The sequence below is a fragment of the Dermacentor albipictus genome, chromosome 5, assembly GCF_038994185.2.
Source record: "Dermacentor albipictus isolate Rhodes 1998 colony chromosome 5, USDA_Dalb.pri_finalv2, whole genome shotgun sequence".
Classification (NCBI taxonomy): domain Eukaryota; kingdom Metazoa; phylum Arthropoda; class Arachnida; order Ixodida; family Ixodidae; genus Dermacentor; species Dermacentor albipictus.
In genome coordinates, this window is record NC_091825.1 from 130,866,432 (window position 1) to 130,891,193 (window position 24,762).

The 24,762-nt window shown below is 45.6% G+C and overlaps 1 long non-coding RNA gene across 1 annotated transcript; it reads right to left on the reverse strand.

Annotated features, from left to right (window-relative positions):
• Positions 1-8,026: 8,026 nt before the first annotated feature.
• On the reverse strand, positions 8,027-23,708 carry LOC135906435 (uncharacterized). Its single transcript, XR_010565718.1, has 2 exons — positions 23,266-23,708; positions 8,027-8,601 (listed from the first exon to the last, which is right to left on the reverse strand). It is a non-coding gene; the product is annotated as an uncharacterized lncRNA (long non-coding RNA).
• Positions 23,709-24,762: the final 1,054 nt, after the last annotated feature.

Consider the following 24,762-nt stretch of genomic DNA (forward strand, 5'->3'; position numbering starts at 1 on the left):
CCAGCAGCATTTCCTTTAGCTCCACTCAACCATCACGTAGAGGCAAATAGTAAGTGGTTTAAATGCGAGAGCATCCGTTTGTCTGACCTACTCCCACGATCGAGGCATATGTGGCCTCGATCCATGCTATGACTACGTAAAACGAATTAAAAAAAGCACCCTCTAAGGAAACGAACTCAGCCCTGCAGCATGGTAAGCGAGGATGGTAAACGAGCATGGTAAGCCAGCATTGTAAGAGAGCATGGTAAGCGAGAGGGAGGCCGCAGCCAAGACGGCGCATGGATTCTCGTGAAGGAGTAACCACTCCTGCAAATCAAGCCATCCTTAGGATCGTTAAATATGTTTGCTCTCTCTCTCTGTATTGCCTCCCCCTCCCTCCCCCATTCTTCTTTCTTCGTTCTTCTTCTTTTTCTACTGCTGCTGCTGGGTAAGTTGGTATCTGGGTGGGTGTGGTATATTCGTCAATCTTCCGGAATGCGCATGCGTCATTATAATGCAAGAGGCATAGAATCCTTTAATGCAGCTAGATATACGTCCTACATCGCTGCACGTATCCCTGTTATCACCATTCTTCCCTGCAATAGCTTCATACGTCGCCTTCAGTGTCCTGACATCTCTGCGTAGACGCCTCACACTGCGCGTATACGCCTGATTTGGTGTTTTCGTTTCGGCATAGCTTGTGCGTGGTGCCGTGCACAAAGTTAAATATGTACGACATTAATTTTGCAACCTTTGTAGTGAATAAGCAGAAACATTGCAGGTACCTACACGTTGCCCAGGATGAAAGTAAACATCATCGTACGCACCACCATTATTTGTGCGATGGTCTAGCGACGCACCAATTCAGTCGGCCTTGTTTCTACATATATAAAAAAATCATTCTTCAATCTCATGGCCCGCATTGTCTTTGAGGCAGAAAGCAATCCGTATTCGAAAACATCCGGATGTAGCCGGATTCCTTACAATGCAAAGATAGGTTAGAACACAGACGGCCCTTCAGAGACGCCTCGTTAACCTATAATTCAAACAGCGCCCGGTCTGCCGAGCATATCACTTCCCGCATGATGGGAGAATCTCGCAGATGGCACCTGTCTCAGGCCTCAGGAATGGAATACCAATTCACCAGCAAACCAATCTTCTGTGAACATAAAACACTTGCTTTGTCTTGCTTTACTGTTTCGTCGTAGACAGTTCTGAGAAGTGAAGCAAATCGTTTGGGGAAGACAACTTCCGTTGGGTGTTATAGAAACGTAAAGTATGCAGCTGTTAGTTTTTATAGAAAAGGTTTGGTAATTTAGCCCTGATTTTGCGTCATACTTGTTTTATTCAGCTGCAAAAGTCTGCATTGCAAGAAACTCGCATGGGCTTATTGTTTACGGTTAGGTAGAACATAATGAATGTTGATGCATTACAATTTTTCCCTTCAATGCGGAAGTATAATCCGATGAAAAAGGTCGATGAATGCGAAAAGAAGATAATGATATCATGAGTAAATGAAATCACCAAAGCAGATAAGTGTAGTTTATACCGAACATAGGAAATGCATGATCAGAAACAGATGTTTGTCCAGACTACGCAACGAAACAAGTGCAGCCTTTGCATTTTGCTCCTACCTCCATGGCGCTTTCTTTGATCGTCGAGATACACGCCGAAGCATGTCAAAAGCAGGGCGCTTATAATTTCCCGGTATTTTGTTTGGTTTGCCTTATTTGCACATTTTCAGAACACAGTTCATATATGCGCATATGTTGCAAGTTCAGAAGATGGTACCACAGTAATACCGTCGGAGTTCCTCTAACTCTGACAATTGAATATGATTTGACTAAGAGATCTACACAGGTTTCGATTAATGAATACTATCATACAGACACGATAAGCTAGCCGCATTGGTGCTTAAGCGTTAATGAAAGGCTAATGTGGGCGTTCACAAGCTAACCTAAAGATGTAGGTCCAACTGTAAGGCTAGATTACTGACAAAAGTCAGCTAGACCTACGGTGCATCTCTCCCTACTCCGGGAGTTACAAAAGAAAGTCCAATTTTGCCCATAGGGCAAGGCATTGACCGAAATAGCACTGTCTGGCGCTGCGCTGAAGCTCCTCAGCCCGCATTCAACAACACGCTGGGGCAACATGTAGACGTGACGAAGCGCGAGAGGCAGTTTCTGCTGCGCAGAAGACAGTGCCCTTGAAGCTGCCAGGCGTCTCGGAATGCTGGTGCGATGAGAAGCGCCGCCAGCGGCGTTGCAGGCATGACATCAGGATGGTGCACGGTTTGAGATTAAAAAGAAAACCATTGGCGTTTGCAGCCTAAAGCACTTCTTGATGCCATTGCTTGAAGCTTACTGTTCGTTACGCTCAGGCCACTGTATGCCCAGCGGCGCTCTATGGACACAGCTGCTCAGCAGGGCAACGCTACAGTGTTTGTGCGAACGACGCTCATGCTAGCAGCGTAAGGCAGAACGCTGCTCTGATTTGTGTGTGGAACCCGCTTGGCTTCACCGTTTCGTCGCGAAACGCAGTGCGTGTCTCCCACTGCATTATCACACATGTCGGCAAACTATGTCCCTTGTATAGGCATGCGCATACTGACGGTTAGGTGCCACTACTAATTACACAACGGCATTCATAATATGAAATTTGGCGATCAGTAAACGCTTCCGTCTCGACCAAAAAAAATGGCTGTGGCTTAGGTAAGGTTAAGCCCAGGATGCGAAGCATACTAGCCTTTATTTTAGTTGTTGAACCACTGTTTAGCCTGGTGAACTGCTGTTGCTTGGCTATATTTGGTTCGGCTAGACGAAGAAACAACTCATGCATTACTTCTTCGCCTTCAAGAGTGGAACGCGACAGCGTTCCCGTCGACCCGCCAAGGGGTGTAAGACAATGGGCTACAGGGCAGCGACTACGCGCCCCGCATTGGACGCGGTGAGCGTCGAGCAAAGCAGCGTTCGGCGCGGCAACGAAATGTGCGCCTGAGCAAGAGACGCACGCCTTAGAAACAGCGCGTTTCTAAGGCAACACCGCATTCACTAGAGGCGCTTTTGTACCGCTTTGAAGCGTTGTACTCGTGGCTCAGTGGTAGCGTCTCCGTCCCACACTCCGGAGACCCTGGTTCGATTCCCACCCAGCCCGTCTTGCAAGAGTTGAGCCAAAGCCACTTCTCCTCTGTCGTGACGTCACGGTGTCACGTGATTTCATGGTCACCGCCGCGCCTGAGGAGCTGGGTTGAGCCCTCGTAATATGCTTCGCATAAAAAACTATGTTTACGGTAGCGGAGATTGTATTCATTGATGGGGTCGTCCGTTTCACGTCAACGGAACCATCTCAGTCAACACTGTGCTTTATGACGCAAAACTAGCGCCGCAAGTAATTCACTACGCCCTTAAAAGGGGACCCGACTGTCCCCTTGCTCAAGATGTCGTAGAATTACGTGAGTTCGCCATCAGTTATAGCCCGCAAAGAAACTTCGCGTGTCCTCATCGCATTTTAAAGAAAGCCTGGTCTGATGGACATGTGGTGAAACGACACATCGATTCTATAAGAGACGCTCGGGCGGAGAAATCGCCAGCCTTGATAGCCATGCTAAACCCACCTGTTGCTACAACTCACCACCTCCACCACGTTACACAGAATTTAGCCATCGCATACCATTTATGTGGAGCCTATGGGGCATTGCAGCTTTGGCGGAAGTGAGCTCCCCGACGAGGAGGCAAAGATGCCCCACAATACTACCCCAGAAATGTCGATATATTATTGTTTACGAACCTAGGGCTCTATATTATGCAGTATGGCGCAAGAATACCGTTTCGTCGTCACAGTTTTTACGGACTCGACCCAGACTTGCGAGAGAAGTCATCGCACATACCGTCAGGAAATGCGTGTAATGTATGGAAATGGAGATATCAGCAATGTATATGCATCGACGACGAAGAAATAAAGAAGTTGCTGGTCAGCGCCGGCGTGTGTCGTGTCTTCCTTTTGTGGTTCGTCTTAGGTGTTTGCGCTGTAACGTTAAGTTCAGAATTATGTACCAACTAGGCCCAAATGAAGTTTTATTGCTGCCAAGGGTACGACTAGGAGGGATGTGCACTCGCCACTCGTACCCCTTATTGGCAGTGCAGACAGTCGAGAGTGCAAAGAGTGCAACGTACCTGAGAATATAGAATGCGTGTTGTGGATCTGATTGCGGTACGCTGTAATAAAAGAATGATTGGCGGAGCACGGTGTGATCACGAGAGCCCCGTCGGCATTTCTTCACGCCAAACAAAAGCACACTTACGCTCGTGAGCTCTGATTGAAAAAAATGACCACAGTGCCATTAGCTTGGCAAACTGTCTCCCAGAAAAAACTAGCGTTCACAACAATAAAAATTGCCCATCCGGCCATTTGTTTACTGCGGTTGGTTGAATTTATACCGGAATTGCTTTTCGCAAAAAGGGACAATGTGAAGCGGGCTTTCTCAAAGAAAAGTGTTTATAGCGAGGAAGCCAGCTTTCAACAGGCACTCTAGGCTTGCGTTATTTGCGCATTACGTCAAAAACACCATCGATCTTTCGCACTTTCGGGCGCTCGCGCGTAAGTAGAGAATGTTTGGGCGAATTTCCAAAGCTTTTAGTTCTCAGGTGTTTGTTTGCCCAATGGCTGACCCTCTTCACTCTTCAAAAAATAATCATGAGCCATTCCACTCTGTGAACGCGGATGACCAGCGAAGCTGTTTAGCACAGTACACAGAGGTGAAACAGAATTTTCAACAAAGGTACGAACTGCATTACTGTCTTGATCAGTGGTCATCGTGACGAAAGGTACGCACACACATTTATTGTTATTCGCGTGGCCGACGGGATCGCCGTCCCGAGGAGCCGGTGGAAGCTAGACACGCGTGACGTTTTGACTGGACTACCACCCCGGGAAAGCGGATGAGAAGGAAAACAGATACGTAAGCGCTTGGAGCGCCGGCTAAGGGAGGGCGGTGTGAACGTAGACATGGCCGACGCAGGTCGACTTTTTGGGCTAATACCTGATCGTTGGTGCCGTAGGCTCTTGGGACCCCAAAAATGACGTCGTCATGCGCAAGACCTGCTCACGGTCCTACCTTAAACTGTTTAAAAAGATGGCCCTCTCTGTTTCAAGTGAGGTCTACCATCAGCACGTGGCTCAGCAGAAACCTTAATGAACTCGTGAGCGCTGAATGGACTGTTCAGGTACTTCTGATTGCTTTTCTCCATGTCTTTTTATTGCGATGACAATAACATGGAAACTGCAGGCGCATTTCTGCCGTCGCCGTCGGCGGGAGCTTTCGTATGAGTGAAAGAGTGTGAGGGTGAGCCGGCGAACGCGGTTCAATCTCGTGCGCGCGAGCGAGGAACGCGGCCCGGATCAAAGCTTTGCCCGGATACATGTGCTCTTCTGTGGCGCACGAGACATGGGCGTCAGGCGCGGGGGGAGGGGTGTTCTTCTCCGACGGCTGCTAGGGTGTCTTGATGAGCTCCTTGCTCACCAATGCGTACAGAGTGGACACAACCGCGCCGTCTGATACGGCGTTGGCCACGTGAATCGCGGACGCCGTAGTAGACGCGTGCGTAAATAGGCACGCGTTGCTGACGCTCGTGCTTCTTGAAAGCAGTCTGTTATGTGGCTAAAATGCGCGCCCGTGTGGGCCTCATCTTCAAAGCGATCTGCAATGTCTGCAGCATGGAGTTTCCTACAAAAATTACTAGAGGGAACTCTGGCGCTGCAGCCGTCGTCCTACCATGGGAATGATGGGAAGTACATGGATTTGTCTGATCTTCGTGCTTGTGGATTCAGACGTTCTTGTGGCTTTGTGTATTACGCCATATAAAGCTTATTGTCGTATATTTCAGCGCAATCTATATTTTTCAAAGTGCAGAAGACGCCGGGAACGCGTACAATTGCTATTAATTGCAACGACTGAGCTTATGCAGGTGGAAAATCAAAAAGCGCCAAGCGTCTCAAGGCACTGGCATGCCCACGATAAATTCATAAGAGCGTTTCATTCGCTTGTCGATACATGCGTCCGTGTCTTAATGGTTTCAATATCAGGCTTCTGCGCTAGAGTCCCTGTGTTCGAATCCTGCCATCGGTCAATTTTAATTATGTTTATTTAATTATTTATTGCACAATAATCTGTTGAAAATGACGAGTTTACAAACTCACAAAGCCGTTTGAAGCCAAAAGGACGAAGTTTAGGCAAATCCATGTACTTCCCATAATTCCCATGCTGGGACAGCCGTTCCCATTTCAGCTCCCGTAGACACTAGCGCCAGAGTTCCCTCTAGAAATTTTTGTAGGAAACTCTATGGTTTGCAGAGTGCGCGTTGTGCCGATATCTTCGTATGCGCAGTGCTTCCGACGTTTCGTTCGCACTGAAGCGAGACATGCATTAAAGTCATTTCGCTTGCTGCTGCCGCGATTCCTCACTCCAGAATTTTCACAGCGAGTTTCCGCCCTCATCGAGCGAGACGTGTTCATGTTTATATGTGCACGCGTGGCGCCGTGTTGGTTAGTTTAGTTAAAACACATTGACGGGCTAGTTGGTTAGAACTCGTGATAGAATGTGTAAGCGCGACTGAACAAGGACGTAAAAAGAAACAGGCACACAAAGACAGTGCTGTCTCCGTGTGTCCGTTTCCTTCTAGGTCTTCGTTTAGTCACGCTTACACATTCTATGATTGTTAATTTAGTTAGTAAGCGAATGTTTAAAAGTTTATACGGCCGATAAAACTGCTATCCTTACTTCGTACAGCTATATACTAATTTGCCATCGCAATGGATCGGTGCTTCGCCTTTCCGGCGGAAGTCCGATTTTTTTTCCTTTTCGTTCTTTCTCACCCTGTTTTCTCTTTTGCCTAACATTGAAATAAAATATATGTTCTTACCTTTGTGTGTGAGACCTTTCTGTGTCCCAGGTATGACAAGGGTAGCTGAAGGGGCGTTACAGGTACAGGAGCCCGCCAGCCGGAGCACACAGCGGTACGTACTATTGCCCTTGGACCCTTACTTCACTATCTTCAGGCTCGGCCCATGGCTTTTTACACACGCACACGAAAAGTACATGGAGCCCTAGCCATAGACAGCTTCTCTGTAAAATTGGCAGTATCGACCGAAGGCGAAATAATGAAAGCGATAGCAAGGTTTAAGCGTTGTTCTCGAGCACATCACACGGTATTCAAAGAGTACGCGGAGGTGACATGGTGTGACGTACCACACGGGACTATTGCTGCTTTGCAGCAGGAGCAGGTATCTGGCAGCTACCAAGCCTCTCCCAATGCTGGCGTTGTGAGAAACGTTATGAGCGTTATTTGCGGGGTTGCAAACTCTCCGCCTCGACGGAGCGCGAGACGAAATCGACGTAAAACCAACGGCGATTGTCAGCGCCCGTTGGCAGGATTAGACAGATTCACGTTTGCTGTCCAGTTCACTCGGATCAGTCTATGCGCACAGCTCCAGAGCACGAACGCTTAAGTGTGTGCGCGCGTTGCTCAAGCACGCGGCGGCTTCCGGAAAGCTGGCACGGCTCCGGCAGATCCGATTGGGCGCAGTGTGACGGCGCTTCAAATCAGCTTCGTCGTTTTTTTTTTTTTCGGAACCAACAGCACTGCGCGTCTCTAGACGCCTTCTAGACCACTGCGCGCCGGCCATGAACACGCCTTGATGGCCGGTATGATTGCTCTCGCAATAATATGCGCATCATCATGATTCGTTGGCATCTGCTCTCGCAAAAGGTTCAGGCGTAACTATAGATTTTTTTGTTTGCGAATACAAGCCGTGACAGCACCGGTAGTGCCTCAAAACCGGAGGGGATTGGGGCGGCCTTCAATAACACTTCGATTTCAGGGATCCTCAAATGGAGACGTGCCCACGCGTGGCTGATATGGCAAAGATCATATTGAGAAGTGAAATTTGCCATATCATGGATGCCATCTGCACAGAATTGGTGAAGAAGCTGACCAATTAACGCCAGAAAACACTACAAAATTAGTCTGAAGAAACGAAGGGCACTATAACGTAAATGTAGTCCAAACTGTTTCTATTGAATTTGAGCCACTAGCCCTCCGCGATTGGTAGAAACATATTCAGGCAACACCCACTACGTCTGTACGCCCCGCGACATCACAAAAACCACGAAAACTGCCAATCTTATATGACACGTACACACTGATTATGCATGATTGCACCGGACAAAAGAAAAATGAGTTACAGAGGCACGTCAGTCTCCTCACGTGCATCGAACGCGAAAGCATTGTGCTTCTTCCATGGGATACGTTTCACTTTGTTATGTGCTCGATTTGGGCAAAGTCAATCTTGAGGGCGGGCCGCCCAAATTTCTTAGGTGGGACAGGTCAATTTTGGGAGTGGACCAGGTCGGTTTTGAACATGGGTCAACTCAATTTTCGAATCCGGCAAACTCAATTATTTGTGTGTGTGTCAGCGTGTTTGTCCGACGCCGTGGTTGTTCACCGCAGGATTTCGCACGGCGAGCTGCAGCAGGTCCAGCGCCAGGAACGTGACGCCACCACTTGATCACGTGGGTCTTGGTACCATCCAATGCTGACGCCGGAAGCTCGCCGGATTTTCCGCTTCCTGTGGCGTAGAATGCTTTCGCATCAGTAATTACTTCCAATTCTACGCTTTCTTCGACATTAGCCCTCCGCTACTGGTCAAAAACTTTTAGGCAGCGCTTACTTCACCTGTATGTCACGCGATGGCACAAAATCGTGAAAACGCCCCGCTTAAAAGGGACGAGTATGCACTAAAGATGCTATAATATGCCGAAAAGAAACTGAAAATATTTCGGGATAGCTGGAGACTGCCCAGTTGAGAATGCATTATAATATGAGTGCCCGCCCATCTTTCAGGCACTTGCTATTCGGAGCTTCCGGAGAGAAGGAATATTAGAGAAATGCGTGGCAACAGATTGTTTTTGAGCCCTTTCAGCACGGGTAGGACATCGCTCTGCCAATTCTTCTTCACAGAGGACCCGTTTTAGTCGCATACTTAACACGCCGTTACATGCCACCACGATATTCGACTAGCCACCGCAAGCTAACAAGGGGAAGCGGACCCATCGCGGACGCCAGCACCGCCCTCCTAATCCGGATATCTACTTTCACTGCGCTAGCTCAGACCAATCGAATCATTGGCCACTTCGGTGCACTCCTGGCCTCTTGTAATCCAAAGAAAGACTTGTCGAGATAGGCAGTGCTATTCCCTTTGAAATCAAATAAAAGTGACCTCCTATAAACGGGGATAGCGCCTGATTGGTCTGCTCAAGCAACGCTATGGGTCACCGTCCGATGCTTGCGTCGGCGGTTACATAAATTTCACGTCAGGAGATTGGAATAAAATCACAATGGAATAGTTTTACGTTATACGAGCCCTACCTTTGCTTTATATGTCTTTGAGCACTTGAGAAAGGTTGATGTGTAATTAATGTGTTAGCATTAGGAGTGTCAAAGTAGAAAAAAAGTGTATCTGTGTGACATATATACAGGGTGTCTCAAGTATCATGCACCAAGATTTGAATATATGCAAAGGCCACATGGCTGGACTGAACCAAGATAATATGGCTTGCCGTTGCATGGAGATACTTAGAGTATATATTGCCATTCCGCCTAATTCGATAATTAGTCCTAATAAATTACAAACCTCCCAAATATTATAATTAGATGAAAAGTGTCAATGAGAAAATTGTACAGCAACATGAAAAGCTCCCGATACAGTTTTTTGGTTGCTCAATATGTGCTTCATAAAAGTGTTTTTCCGAGCTTGAAAGACGCCCACGAATACATGCAAAGTGATTCGTGCGGCCAGTCGCGCGGCAATTTTGCATGTACTCGCAGTTTCCCTAGAATCAGTTGTTGATAGTGTTATATTGCTACTAACGCGAATTTTCGTCGTCCTTATTCAGGCTGCTTTCATAAAGCTGCTTCCACTTCAAACGCCAACTTGCAAAACAAGTTTGTACCTACTTGTTGCTAACAAAATCTGGTTCTCTAAATGAAAGCGTGAAGTGCAACTTCATTGGAGGACGAGATTTTTGATAAAGTTCACCGTGCATTAATTTATCATGCTTACAACCCCAGAACGCAAAACAGGCCCCGTTTCGGAAAGTCCTCACAGCTCCATTTTTTTTAGTTAACTGGATTTAGAAGTTAAAAAAGAACGCATACTGTAAGAAAAAAAGAAAAGCTCGTATCGAACATATGAATAGTACTGCTTGACGCTGGAACCGTTAGTGGTAAAGTAAGCTGCCTGCATGCGCTTAAATCTTGTGCATTGTACTAAAGCTACCTAATATATATGTCGCTGTGCGCGCGTGGGATGGTGATGGTCACGGATGCACTCAGCTAATAGAGAAGCTGAAAACTTGCCTTCGCGGTGCCAGGTCCTAACTGGAAACGGAAAGAGAGAAACCGGAAACGAGAAAGGTGGGGAGGTTAACATGAACAGAAGATTCGGTTCGCTATGCTATGGTTGGAGCCGGGGGACAAGTAAAGATAAGAGGAAAATATAGAGCGAGAGGGCACCCACATACGTTCACGGCCGGTCCCGATCACCCCACGCCATAACAGCAAACAGCATAGGACCAGGTCCAGGGCGATTGAAAACAGTTACCCCTATAGCCTTCTTTGCGTGTTTATTGTTTTTGAGAATTTCAGCAGTGTATTCATCGCCCTCTGTTACGAGGCCTACGAGGTCGGCGTTCCAAAATGGCCTCTTCCGACCGTAGTCAGCGATCGACGAGTACTACCGCCGTCGCGAGCAAACACGACTTCCCTTACAAAGTCTCTTGCTTGTTGCCAGTAGCGTAGCTAGACATTTTTTTCGGGGGAGGCGGTGGGCCACCCCGTGACTGGGGATGGGTAGGGGGGGTGGGGTAGAGAAGCTGAGAAGGACATTTAGTAAGACAGAAATTTTGAGGAGAGGGGGGGGAGGGGGTAATGGACCCGGTGTGCCATTTCCTGACTACGCCATCGCTGGTCGCATTGGGATGACCGACGACTCAGCTTGGGACGACTGTGGTGACGAGGAAGCCTTGAACAAGTCCTGCGGTATTGTCCTGGCTACAGTGTACAGAGACGAAAGAGAAATAGACGAGCATACATCTTATGCCGTGAAGCTGCCGCTCCAGTGGTGTGATTGTGTGGAGCGTCAAGAGAAATCTCGGGACTCGCGGAGCCGGTTATTGATGAAACGAAGGTAAAAAGATCTGTGAAAAAAATTTAATTGCGGGGTTTTAAGTGCGAGAACCACGATCTGATCATGAGGCATGCCGTGGCGGAGGAGTTCGGAAATCGGGATCACCTGAGATTCCTTAACGTACACCTAAATCAAAGTACACGGGTGTTTTCGCATTTCTCGCCCATAGAAATGCGGCAGCCGTGGCCACAACGTAATACTGTGACCTCGTGCTGAGCAGCCCAATACCATAACCACCAGGCAACATTGGCGGGTGAGTTCTGTAGAACCAATTCGCCGGTGTTGTGAAGACATATTAAAAGACGCTAAAATAAGATCCAGGACCACTGTGCTGAGGTACTAACAGAAGACAGGCGATGCAATATAGGGAACTTCATTTCATTTCGCTCCAGCTTTAAGGTGTAAAACGACGAAGCTGAAGAGCCTCGCTTGGCGCTGCCCAACAATGGCGCGAACTCTCTGTGTACGCTTCGGATCTAAATTAAGCAAGTTCGACGTGTGCGCGTTTCTTTGGCGCGGAGTGAGTAGATCTGAACGTTGCAAGTTTCTGCGTTCGCAGAGGAAATCGAGATCGAAGTACGCCTTACATCGCAACCTGCACTTTCTCGAGAATATCATACGTCGTGTCCTACACTTCATTTCTCGCCTTTTCAGCTCACGTATCAGCGACTGTTGTCCTGGACGTCAGAGGGCTTGCGCCGTATTTCGAGGTATCGGGACATCAGGTGTTTCCGTCTGGCGCATTTCCTATGTCCCCTTAACCAACGCGGCGACGCTTGAGAGATTCACATAGCCGCAGATATTTCCGGTTGAATCGAATATATATATATATATATATATATATATATATATATATATATATATATATATATATATATATATATATATATATATATATATATATATATATATATATTTATTTATTTATTTATTTATTTCATACATACTGCTAGCCTCCATTTTGAGGCTGTTGCAGGACATGGGAAAATACATTGCATCAAAATAAGAATGACAAACTTATACACTTGTTAGTATTGTAGTTTACAAGTAGACGTAGTTGAGTAATACAACAAAGGGTGTGACCTTCCTGAGTCAGGCCTTAAAGGTTAAGGAACAGAAATACAGAAGCATAAGATAAATAACAAAAAAGTACATCAAAACCAAAAATGCGGGGTCTGCAGGCGATACTGGTAAATCAAGATGCGCATTCATAGACATATTTTTCCAGCATAGGAAGGAAATCGTCAGGTGAGCAAATTATGATATCACTAGGCAATGAATTCCAGTCTCTGATTGTCTGGGGAAAGAAAGAATACCTGAATGTGTCTGTGTGGAACCTGTATTCAATTAAATGTTTATGATGTTTAGTTCTAGTGTTTCGCTGTTCAGTGAAAGATACATATGCACCACTGTTTAATTTGTAGACTCCGTTAAGGAGGTGGAACAGAAACTTGAGACGTAAGTATTTCGCACGCTTGTAAATAGTCGGGAGACAAGCTTTATCAAGGAGTTCTGTCGGAGAATCATTACGGTTGTACCTATTATAAATGAATCTGATGGCTTTTCTCTGTATTGTTTCTAGGCGTTTTATGCACTGTTTGGTATGTGGAGACCAGCAGGTAATACCATATTCTAGTATAGGACGAACGAATGAGGTGTAGGCTAGCATCTTAGTGTCTGGTGAGGCAGATTTTAAAGAGCGTTTAAGCGAACAAAGTGTTGTAAATGCCTTAGAAGATATGTGTGACACATGCTTGTCCCATTTCATATCAGATGATAGGACAATGCCCAAATATTTATAATCATCGATTATCTTTAATTTTTGCTGTTCGATCGTGTAGGTGAATTCTAGTGGGGTTCTTTTTCGGCTTACTCTCATAAAAACAGTCTTGTCTAAATTAATCTTCATTTGCCATGCCTGACACCAATTTGCTACTTGCGCAAGCTCGTGATTTAGTATTACTTGATCATTATGGTTCCTAATCTCCCTATGTATAATGCAGTCATCTGCAAACATGCGCATCGTTGATTTTATGTTATCTGCCATGTCATTGATGTATAGTAAAAAAAGAATTGGTGCTAAGACTGTTCCTTGTGGTACTCCGGATGACACTTCTACCCAATCAGATTGCTGACTTTCGATTTCTACGTACTGTTGCCGACCTGCAAGATAGGCTTTTATCCAGTTTATTATGCTGCCAGATCCGAGAATGTGTTGTAGTTTGCCCAGGAGTTTAGGATGGGATACCCGGTCGAAGGCCTTCGATAGATCTAAGAATATTATGTCAGTCTGCCCGCGGTTATCAATTGTTAGAGCGAGATCATGCACAGTTTGTGTCAGTTGCGTAACAGTAGACAGTCCTTTTCTGAAACCATGTTGGTTGATGCTAAGCAAGTTATTATCTTCCGCAAAGGTTACGATGTGTTTTAGTATGATGTGTTCGAGAATTTTGCAAGATGTGCAGGTTAGCGAAATCGGTCTATAATTTGATGGGCTTGTTGCGTCACCTGATTTGAGAATCGGGACAATCTTTGCTATTTTCCAGTCTTTGGGCACGTCAGACGATTCTAGAGATTTTTTAAAGATAAGTAAGAGGTATTTAGAGACCCATTCTGCGTATCTCTTGAGGAAAGTATTGGGGATCCCATCTTGGCCACAAGATTTTTTAATGTCGATGTTAAGCAGCAGTGAAAGTATACCTGATTCTGTTATCTCTATATCACCAAGTATGTCGCCGGTTCCCCTCGGCTGATGGTTTAAATCTGGTGAAATTCCGTTGTCTTGTGTAAAAACGGATTTAAAAAAGTTATTAAACTGATTTGCTCTTTGGAAAGCATCCTTCTGCGGCAAATTGCTTTGCTTATGCACGTTCGCGTTAAAATATCTCCAAAATTTTTGAGGAGCCGTCTTGATGAAGTTGCTAAGTGTGACGTTCATGTACGTATGTTTTGCTTGCTTTATCACTACTTTCAACTCATGTGCCAATTTTCTAATTTTGTCAGAGAAACAGGGATATATATATATATATATATATATATATATATATATATATATATATATATATATATATATATATATATATATATATATATATATATATATATATATATATACATGTGATATTTTTTAGACTTATAAAAAGGAGTAATTATTTTTGCCGCGATGATATCTTCACCACGGGCTGTACTCAAGCGCTATTACTCTTTGCATCAGGAGTCTGTCGCCGCGGTTCGTCGTATTGCTGGCTTACACTTACCGGATTTGCGCTTGGCTTTAGTTGTGCCTTGGCTTGTGATGATCAAAGTGCTTTTAGTTGTGGATAATTGGTGTCAAAATGTTTTCGTCCGTTTTGAAAATACTCGCAACAGTTCTTAAACGCGTTTAATAAGCACAAGATTTTTTTGAATTTCACAAATTTTGTTCCAGGTCGTAATTGCTATCATTTGCGAATGCCATTATATTTTACTGTGTAGCACCCCAAGAGACCGATTGGCATTCGATGCATGGAATGCCATTAGATTCGAATGACATTAAATCTTCCCGTGTGACAGGGGTATAAGTCGATCTCGTTGTAACTCCCTCGGTTGGGCAATATTTGTGGAGTTCCACAACTTTCCTATTGACGCCCGAACATTTCAAGTTATATTTAAAGAGTGAAATAATCTATCTCGGATTATTACTCAAAAAAAGACGGGCAAATAAATGGTACTGTAAGTTTAGATACACGCTACCAACATCCACGCAATTTCGGCTCTCAAGAACGCATCGTTCTTTAAGAATTCTTGGTCCATGTTAGCTGGGACACCATATATATATATATGTGTGTGTGTGTGTGTGTGTGTGTGTGTGTGTGTGTGTGTGTGTGTGTGTGTGTGTGTGTGTGTGTGTGTGTGTGTCTGTGTGTGTGTGTGTGTGTGTGTGTGTATATGGTCTTAGTAGCAAGCTTCAATTACGGGTAACATCACCTCAGGGTCAATGCCATTCTTTCTTCTTTATTTATCGAGCCCACGGTAAGATCCATGACCTTTGAAAGGTGGCCCTCACAGCCAATTACATCAGAAGCGAAACGGGAAACAGGCTCTACGGTTAGTCTTTTGGCACGTCCAACTTTATCACTAGGGTACCATTACGGGCACCATTACGGGTCCCACTAGTACTTCTCATTGCCCTCTTCCACTCGGACTGGTAGTGCAAGCCCAAGACCAAAGCAACCAAAGCAACCAAGTGTTGCTTTGGTTGAAATGAGCCTCACATTTCGGGGGACGACCTCAGTGCGCCGAGCACTGACGTTCACCATTCTCAGCGTGATGCCGGCGAAGAAAAAATATAGGTCGCATCATTGATTGGCCTCGGTCGTGCACCTAGAAACGAAAAAAGCTAAAACTAAATCTAAAAGGTAAAAAAAAAAATGCGCGCGGACTTGACAGGAAACAACACAAACGCTTGCGTTGTTCTTTTTCTGCTTCCTTGCGTATGTGTGAAGCGTCCATGCTGGCACTGCGTACGTGTGCGTGAGCCCGCGCCCGCAATCTGAGCGGGCGTCGTCGGGCACGCGTAGACATTTCAACACGTAGCACTCTTAGGCGAGAATCCCAGCAATTTCGCAAGCAAAATCGGGTCCGTAACGCAAATAGCCAGACACATCTCTCAAAGGAATACATAGGGCTCGATGGAAAATACGCGAGGTTGTGGTTGCAGCGCAGATATTCCGTATTGCCACCGACAATTTCAGTTCCTGTAGCGAGCTTCAATCGCGGTTAACATTACCTCAGGGTCAATGCTCTCCTTTTCTTTCTTTTTTGGGGTGGGTGAAGTTGAATTTGGGAGTGGGCCAATCTAAATTTGGGGTGATATAGAGGAGGCCAACCTAAATTTAGTGATATGAGAGGGGGCCAAACTAAACATGGGGGTTATATGGGGGTGGGCCAATCTGACTTCGGGAGTGGGCCAGCTTGAAATTTAGTGTGGGTCAACCTAAATTTGGGCCAACTTGAAATTTGGGGTGGGCCTAAAGGGAAAGCAAAGCACAAACTAGGCTAAAATATAGGGAAAGACGAATTTGCTCCAATCCACGCTGTGAACGTGATTGACCAGCAAAGCAGCGGTATCACCTGATCCGATAGACCAATGTGACGTAGCCTTGAACTGGGTCCTGCCGAACCTGAGCACGACGTCGTTGTGCACATTGAGTTGCTGCTCCTTTTGTGGCTCAGCGTATTCGCGCTTGTCTTCAGGCGTCCTAATTGAGCGTGGCTTGCTTTGCGCAGGAACAGCTGCGTCCTGCCTAGCGTGAGCAATGCGCCGTTGTGCATTTTGACGCAGCTGTTCCCGTCACCGCTCATCGTGTTCATGTTGCTCTTCGGGAGTCCTAACTTTGCGAGGCCTTTCCATAGCGCTGTCACAACACAAATGAAATGAATTGCTAGGCGGGTCCTTCTATTTTTACATATGAAAGTGTAGTTACGTCACTCCTTGCTTCGTATGCTACAGTTGCCGCTTCCCCGCAACCAAAGCTTATGCAATCGTAATTTTTGCCGGAAAACAGTTGCGGCGAACGCTAAGTGCGAAGGCAACCACTCTGTCTTTTTTTTTCCCTTCATGGCTGGTGTCACTGCTGCCGCGGGGGTGATTACTTGTTAGCGTCCCTTTCGAAACAGGGTGGTGGGAAATAGTCACCTAGCCTGTTTGAGTCACTCAGGTTACCATACGTGCTTTTTCTTCTCGCATTTTTAAAAATATCGTTAGCATCCTTTAATTCTTTCTTTCTTCCTCAAAAATTATCTACCTGCTACTGGCACCTAAGCCTATTACGGATCTGGTCGTATAAATCTCTTCCCAGATTTTTTTTTTCACCGATAGAGTCGTTTACCTCTCTTGCTTACCCCTACTGCTGACTGATTGATGGTTCCACTCACTTTAAATCCAGGTGCTTCTAAACGGTGCACGTTACCTACGGGTTTCGCCGCAATCCATTAGGATGTGCGGAATGGTGTCCGGATTTTCGCTACAGCATAGAGATGCCTCATATAGTTGTGAATATTTGCTTCGGTATGTTTTCGTCCTTAGGCAACCAGCTCAAGCCTCAAATAGCAATGCAATTCCCTTCAAGTTATCGTACCAATTCTGCCTTCTAATTTCTTTCGCCCCATTCTTGCAAATCTCCATGGTCTTCTTTTTTATTTCCATTCCTTGCATTCAATTCACCGTCTGTTTCTCTCTCTTTTTTGATGACTCCAAATTTTCCACTTACATTTTCAATTACCCGGTACTTCGGTACTTCCTCCAGTCTGCGCCCACGCTTTTCAGGTACGGACAATTGCGCACGTTAGCCACCCATTTATTTTGATTCGTGTTAATGAATGTTTCTTTGAAACTAATTTTGCTTTGCGCTTCCTTGACCTCAAACAAGGTCCAACCCATGTGACCTTGCACTGCCTCATCTGTGGTTTTGCCGTGGGCTCCCAAAGCCAACCACCTTCTTTGGTTAACTCATAACCCGTAACGCGGATGGATGGTTGGATGGATGTGGATGGATGTTATGAGCGTCCCCTTTGGAACGGGGTGGTGGGTTGCGCCACCAAGCTCTTGCTATTATACTGCTTAATGTCCTACCTAAGTGAAACAATAAAAAAATAAAAAAATAAAAAATAAACACTATGAACTCTCACACCCAAATTTTCTGTTCCCCTATTGCTAACTGTGCTTCTGTACGTCTCCGTCTTTTGTCGTTTCCCTACTTCCACCAATCCTCCAATCGCCTCTTACTAATGCCTATTACGGACATGTTTGCTTTACCACTGCTCCCGCTGAACCCAAGGGCTTCAAGGAAGCCAGTGGTGCCTAAATCAACCGCTGGGTAGACGTCTTCACATTCTAATAAAACATGCTCCATCGTTTCCCTAGCTTTACCGCAGCAAGCACATGCTTCTTCTTCCTTCTTATATCTCGCTTTATAGGTGCGTGTTCTAAGGTATCCCGATCTCGCTTCGAAATCTAATGAGCTTCCCTTTGAGTTATCACAAGTGGTTTCTTTCCTGATTTTATTTTTTCCTCTTAAGTAGTTACTCATGGCAGGTTTATTTTCCATTGCCGCCACCCATGAGACTATTTCAGCCTCTCTGACTTTCCGCTTGACCTTCTTTGTTGCTGTGTTGCCCAGCAAACAGGCCGCATACTTGCTGGTAAGCTTCTTAGTTCTTTTGGATGGATGGATGGATGGATGGATGGATGGATGGATGGATGGATGGATGGATGGATGGATGGATGGATGGATGGATGGATGGATGGATGGATGGATGGATGGATGGATGGATGGATGGATGGATGGATGGATGGATGGATGGATGGATGGATGTTATGAGCGTCCCCTTTGGAACGGGGCGGTGGGTTGCGCCACGAAGCTCTTGCTACTATACTGCCTAATATCCTACCTAGGTTAACCAATGAAAAAGGAAAAGAAAAAAAAACACTATGAACTACCACGTCCAAATTTGCTGATCCCCTATTGCGAACTGTGTTTTTGTACGTCTCCGTCTTTTGTCGTTTCCCTACTTTTCTTCCAGCAATCCTCCAATCGCCTCTTACTAATGTCTATTGCGGACCTGTTTGCTTTACCACTGCTCCCGCTGAACCCAAGGGCTTCAAGGAGACCAGTGGTGCCCAAATCGACCGCTGGGTAGACGTCTTCACATTCTAATAAAATATGCTCCGTCGTTTCCCTAGCTTTACCGCAGCAAGCACATGCTTCTTCTTCCTTCTTATAGCTCGCTTTATAGGTGCGTGTTCTAAGGCATCCCGATCTCGCTTCGAAAGTAATGAGCTTCCCTTTGAGTTATCATAAATGGTTTCTTTCCTGATTTCGTTTCTTCCTCTTAAGTAGTTACTCATGGCAGGTTTCTTTTCCATTGCCGCCACCAATGAGATTAATTCAGCCTCTCTGACTTTCCGCTTGACCTTCTTTGTTGCTGTGTTGCCCACCCCACAGGCCGCATACTTGCTGGTAAGCTTCCTAGTTCTTTTCCTCCACTGTGAATCAATGTTTTGCCTGTACAGGTACCTGAACACTCTCCCAGCCCATTTACTTTCTTCCATATTTCTCAGCCGTTCTTCATACTCAATTTTGCTGCGAGCTTCCCTTACTTCAAAACTAGTCCAGCCCATATCCCCCTGCACAGCTTCATTTGTGGTCTTCCCGTGAGCGCCCAATGCGAGGCGACCCACTGACCTTTGGTTTCCGTCGAGCCCTGATTGTACCCCTGATTTAAAGCAAACAACCGCATTTCCAAAAGTAAGTCCTGGAACCATTACTCCTTTCCACATCCCTCGGAGGACCTCGTACCTATAGTATCCCCATAGCGCTCTGTGCTTCATTATGGCTGCATTTCTCTTCCCCTTGACTGTTATGGTTTTTTCCTGTGTTTCCATATATCCATTGCCTTCGTTTATCCATATACCAAGGTATTTATATTCTGTTACCCGAGGTATTTCTTGGCCCTGTATCTCCACTGTCTGTTCACTGTTTTCATTGAATACCATAACACCTGATTTTCTAACACTAAATTTCAAACCTTTGGATGCGCGGAGGCGGACGCCATCTGGTGGCGCTGTAAGGAACTCATCGGCGCACGTGGTGGGCGCGCTTCCCACTGTGCTTGGTTCAGTTTTCGGGTGAGGAGACGAAGAAATCCAGGAATCCTAGTCATATACAGCTCTGCTGTAGAAAAAAAAAAGTACAAGCCGCGCTAAAGGATGCTACGCATTGGGAGACAACTCTCTGAATTTATGTACAGTTTTGTTTTGGGCGCCCGCTACGAGAGGCATCCTGAACAAACAGAATACTCGGGAACATGTAAAGAAACAAGTGTATAGTCAGACAGTCTCTTGTCTAGAAAACTTTGAGCTACGATGAAGAGCAGGCGGCCGCGAACAATAGCACGAAATGTACTTACGAAATAGCTATGCATGTTTTGTTCACGATGGTGTTTCCTCCGACTTCCGTCAATCTGCATCACCCTCACTTCATTTGATATGTTTAACGCCCACACCACTACGCGCACTTTAATGGGCAAGGCCGATACGAAGAGGAGAGCATAGGATAGGAATAAATTTTATTTGTCCAATGGTTGTTGTTGCTGCTGTTTTTTCGCATTCTTTTGTAACGCTGCACTGATAGCGTCCCTGCATATTGAGCTGCCTATTCCTAACATTCCCTCTCCTCTTCTAGCCCTGAAGAAGAGACGGAATATTAGGAATAGGCATCCCGATATGCAGGGGCGCTATCAGCGCTGCGTTACAAAAGAATGCGAAAAAGAAAGAAGCCCGAAAGATGCAAGTGGCGTTTGGATAGTTGTGTACACTAAGCCACATGGGCACGCTATGTCCTGAAACTCTATAATAAAAAAAATATGGTGCTGCGTGTGGCGAATGAACAACAGAAAACATGTTGTTGCAACCGCTGCCTTCCTTCCTCGAGGCTGCTCTTCCTGAATAAGCAATATTTCGAAAAACATATCGTAAGGCCACATTTTTTTTAAAGCTAGCAGAAACGCTGCCTCGCATACGCACTGCCAGTCATGCTCTGTACTACTCTGCTTCAAGGAATCTTGCCAGTAAATCTACAACGGCTGTGGCGGCTTCCTGAGCGAAAAACGGCGCGATAGAGCGCCTTCTCTACTCCCTGAAACTCATTTCGCTGTTCCTTACGTCCATTATTCATGAGCACGCGGATCCTGGAAGGAGTGACGGAGAGTTTGGATTGGTACGGCACAAGGCCCAAGACAGCCTCTGTTTATCCGGCCAACAGTTCGCATGAAATGTAACGAGAAATGCGTGACAGCATGTGACAGACGGCTGGGATTCCTGTGCAGTAGGTACTAAATAAAAAAAAAGAGCCATCTAGATAATACCTTTTGTATTTTGTTACAGCGCGCACGCGAAGACCCGGGGGAGAAAGAAGACGAATATTTGGTGCCCTCTCACGCTCATTCACTCGGTTCCTGTACTCTGATAGCCGGCTTAGGACTCAAGCTCACCCTCAAACTGTTCCTCTCGTAGCTGATAATCTCGCCTTACCTTCGCAGTGTGTTTGCCACTACGCGACCATGTCACATTACATTGGCCCGCCGCAAGTTGAGACACACAGCGGCTGCATCGATTTGGTACGGAATAAGGAGGCTGAATCCACAAAGCTTTTCTTTCGTAACTGCTCTTTGCAATTGGCCGGCGGCCTTCGTTAAGAAATACGTCCAGCATCAGGATTGTCTGCAATTCATTCCTATATAAATGTATTGAACAACCGCTAGCCTACGGCTCCTCAACTTTTTAGTTTCTCCTCTTGTATTCCGGCTACACCTCGGTGTTTTTCTTTAATATACGACAGACTTTCTCGCTAACTTTCCTTTCGAGTTTTCTATCCCTATTCATTTTCTTTTTATTTGGTTTCTAACCGGCGGTACCTCTGGTAGTGCTGGTACCCCTCACATTTACTTAAGTTTTCCTTTCTTTTTTTTTGCTTTAGCATACAAGGGCTCAAATACATGCCAATCCACAATGTCACCTTATGGAATGTGTATACATAGCTTAGTTTCCTATTTAGCTAATTTTTATTTCAATCTTGTTTAATTTTAGGAACAAAATCAAATGCTGCAGGTTCTCTATGAGTTGGTCAACATGGATGAACGTTTAAACCTGATAGGATCTACTATGAAGGGGCCATTTAAGGGACATTAAACAGAATAAATAAAGAACTTTATACTGAGGAAGTATTCTTTTAAAGCTCAATCTTCTTTGATTCTGCGGCAATGGAGTTATTATTAAAGGTGAAAGTGAAGGTCAAAGTACCATTTTTTTTTTATTTCGCATCGAAACTCCAGAGCCGGTACCTCAGCGTGACGTTATAGATTTGCAAGCATGGTTTGGATTTTGGGCCGTTGTGGCCTCTGTAAAGCTTCATAAAACTTCCTAAATTCATTTTTTGGCTCCTTTCGAATAGCACTAGTTCATTCACCCTTAGCCATAATAAACTAACGGAGTTCAAGCCGACACTGTCAAAATTGATGATGTCAACATACGCTGTCAAAGGCGGCGTCACAACCCGCCTTTTGGTTTTTGCATATTTGCTGCAGCACACCAAGCCTCTTCGTATTGTAGAAGGGTAATTTGCCAGCATGGCTCGAATATTCTTTCTTCTCTACGGTGTCTCGTTCATTGTATCCCTAGACCTCTCATCAGATTTGAAGGATTGAGTAACCTGGCTTAACGATAGCTTCTGCTATATCTTTGTACATATGCCTAGCTGCAAGCCCGTCGAATTACGGTGGGGCAGACAACATGACGTGCCACGTTCAATGACACGCCGCGCCAGGCTCCTTCCAATGAGTAAGGAATGCGAATAGCCTCGTTGTACCATTGCATTATGTTGCAAGAGAAAGAATTTCAGGGGATCAAAATTATTCGCAAGCTTCTCACCATGCGTGTCTCATACCCTATACTTTGACACGCTAAGCGCAATGAATATATATATATATATATATATAAATGGCAATGGGCATTCAAAACACGTTCATGAACAGTGCATATCAAAGCAACTTTTGACGGACATGTCACCCGCATGGACAATGTCCAATGACAATCATACTGATTCCCATCGATCACTCATAGACACTTCAAAAATATTATCATAAACTGAGTACGTGCAGCTAGTGATCCTTGTCCTCGTGCAGGTCGGAAAATTGTAGCAGTATCTAGCGGAACCATTTCCATATACCAACCACGGTGTTCATACTTGTGGACAGTGCCGAACTTTTGCGACGCATCTTATGCGGGGGATCGCGTAGCCTCTTTACAACAACACTATTGCGTTTGGATGAAAGCCGCGAAACTGTGGTGTTTCCACGAAAGCCAGCTGCTGCAAGTCGCAGCTCCTCATCTGCCTCAGGCTGCCTGTCCAGCTGCCCGAGGGACCAGGGGCGGTGTTCACGGACAGTGCGGTCATTGTTGTAGTCGCGGCAGCCACTTCTATCCCCAAAGAAGCATCGATGGCGTACCTTGGTGGCTTGGAGGTCCAATTAATGTCTGGGAGGATATCCTCGCCAAGGGAAGCGTGGACTTCGTTCCCAGGCAGGACGCAACCGCCGACGGATGCGAAGGCGCTTGTCATAACCTGGAGCTGTTGTGTCAGCTGGTCGATGGCTTGGACAAGGTTGCCAGTACAGTCCTGCCATAGGGCCGCCGAGGAAGCTTGGACACCGTCCCTGGAAGGTTAGGTGGGTACTTGCGAGGGTGGTAGGCTGGCGGGCTCCCTAACCGAGGTACCGCGGACGGCGTTCCTGGGGCGGAGGGACCCGGCATACCGAAGAAAGGTGAGGGCACACTTAAGGCTGGAACGCCTTAAGGTAGGTTCGTTGAAGACTGCTCCATTGTAAAGGACAGAAACAGTCAAGAAGCTTGCTTGCTTGCTTGCTTGCTTGCTTGCTTGCTTGCTTGCTTGCTTGCTCCTCACTTGTGGCACTTACCCACTACGGGGGATTGGTCAAGAAGCCGGCAGTTAAAGGTTAAAAGGAAGGGGAGAGAGGAAAACCTAAAGGGAAAAGTAAATCAGGGTGAAGTATACCCTTCGTGTTAATTAAGAAATAGATTTACATTGCAGATAAAGAAATTAAATTGTCTATAATTACATATAAACAGCAAATTTTGTATATCTATTTGGGTGTTACAGAATGACTTCGAAGACAAAATCACTGATTTAATAATCTACCAACTTATTGATTTCGAAAATTAACATGGTAGCCTTCTTGTGTCACAGAGATAGTTGCAAATGACCCCGCAGATGTTCCTGTCGCTAAAGCCCAATGTAGAAGCCCCGAAAGAGAGGATATTTTGAGTAGTTAAAGAAATACCCAATTTTCGGAATGAAAATTCAAATTTCTTCCCCTGATTTCTAAATCCACGGCATTCTATTAGAAAGTGATCAATGTTTTCGTGTTCCTGGCAGGTAGGACACCGAGGAGACGGCGCCAGACCGGACCTTTATAGATAAAAATTTAATAGTCGAATGCGGCACCGTGATTTTGTTATGGAGATTTCTAATTTACGTGTGGGACACCAGTTATTGCCCGTAAAAAGGACCAATGATTAGTTTCTGACGTTTGGATTTTCAATTTTGTAGAATCTCCGAAAAGAGAAACTTTTCTAACCCTAACAGCAGCCATAACGCGCAGAGCTGGTCCATCAAGAGACATCCGCGCAACTGTCTCTGCCATTTCATTTAAGAATATACCACGATGGCCTGGAACCCATGCCAACCGCACCAAGCCTAAATTTTAAGGGATTAATTATTTAAATGTATTGGCTACAGCAGTGTCTCAAGATGAAGTGAGTGAAGTGCATATGTATACTGACAGTGCATCACTCACTATAATCGCTGTTGAGTAACTTGAAGGAAGTTTTCGAAGAGCTAGGATAACGGCTGATAGTTCTGCCAGATATATGGGTATGAAATACGGAAGGCGTAATGCATATGACTCGGATAGGGACTCGGAGAC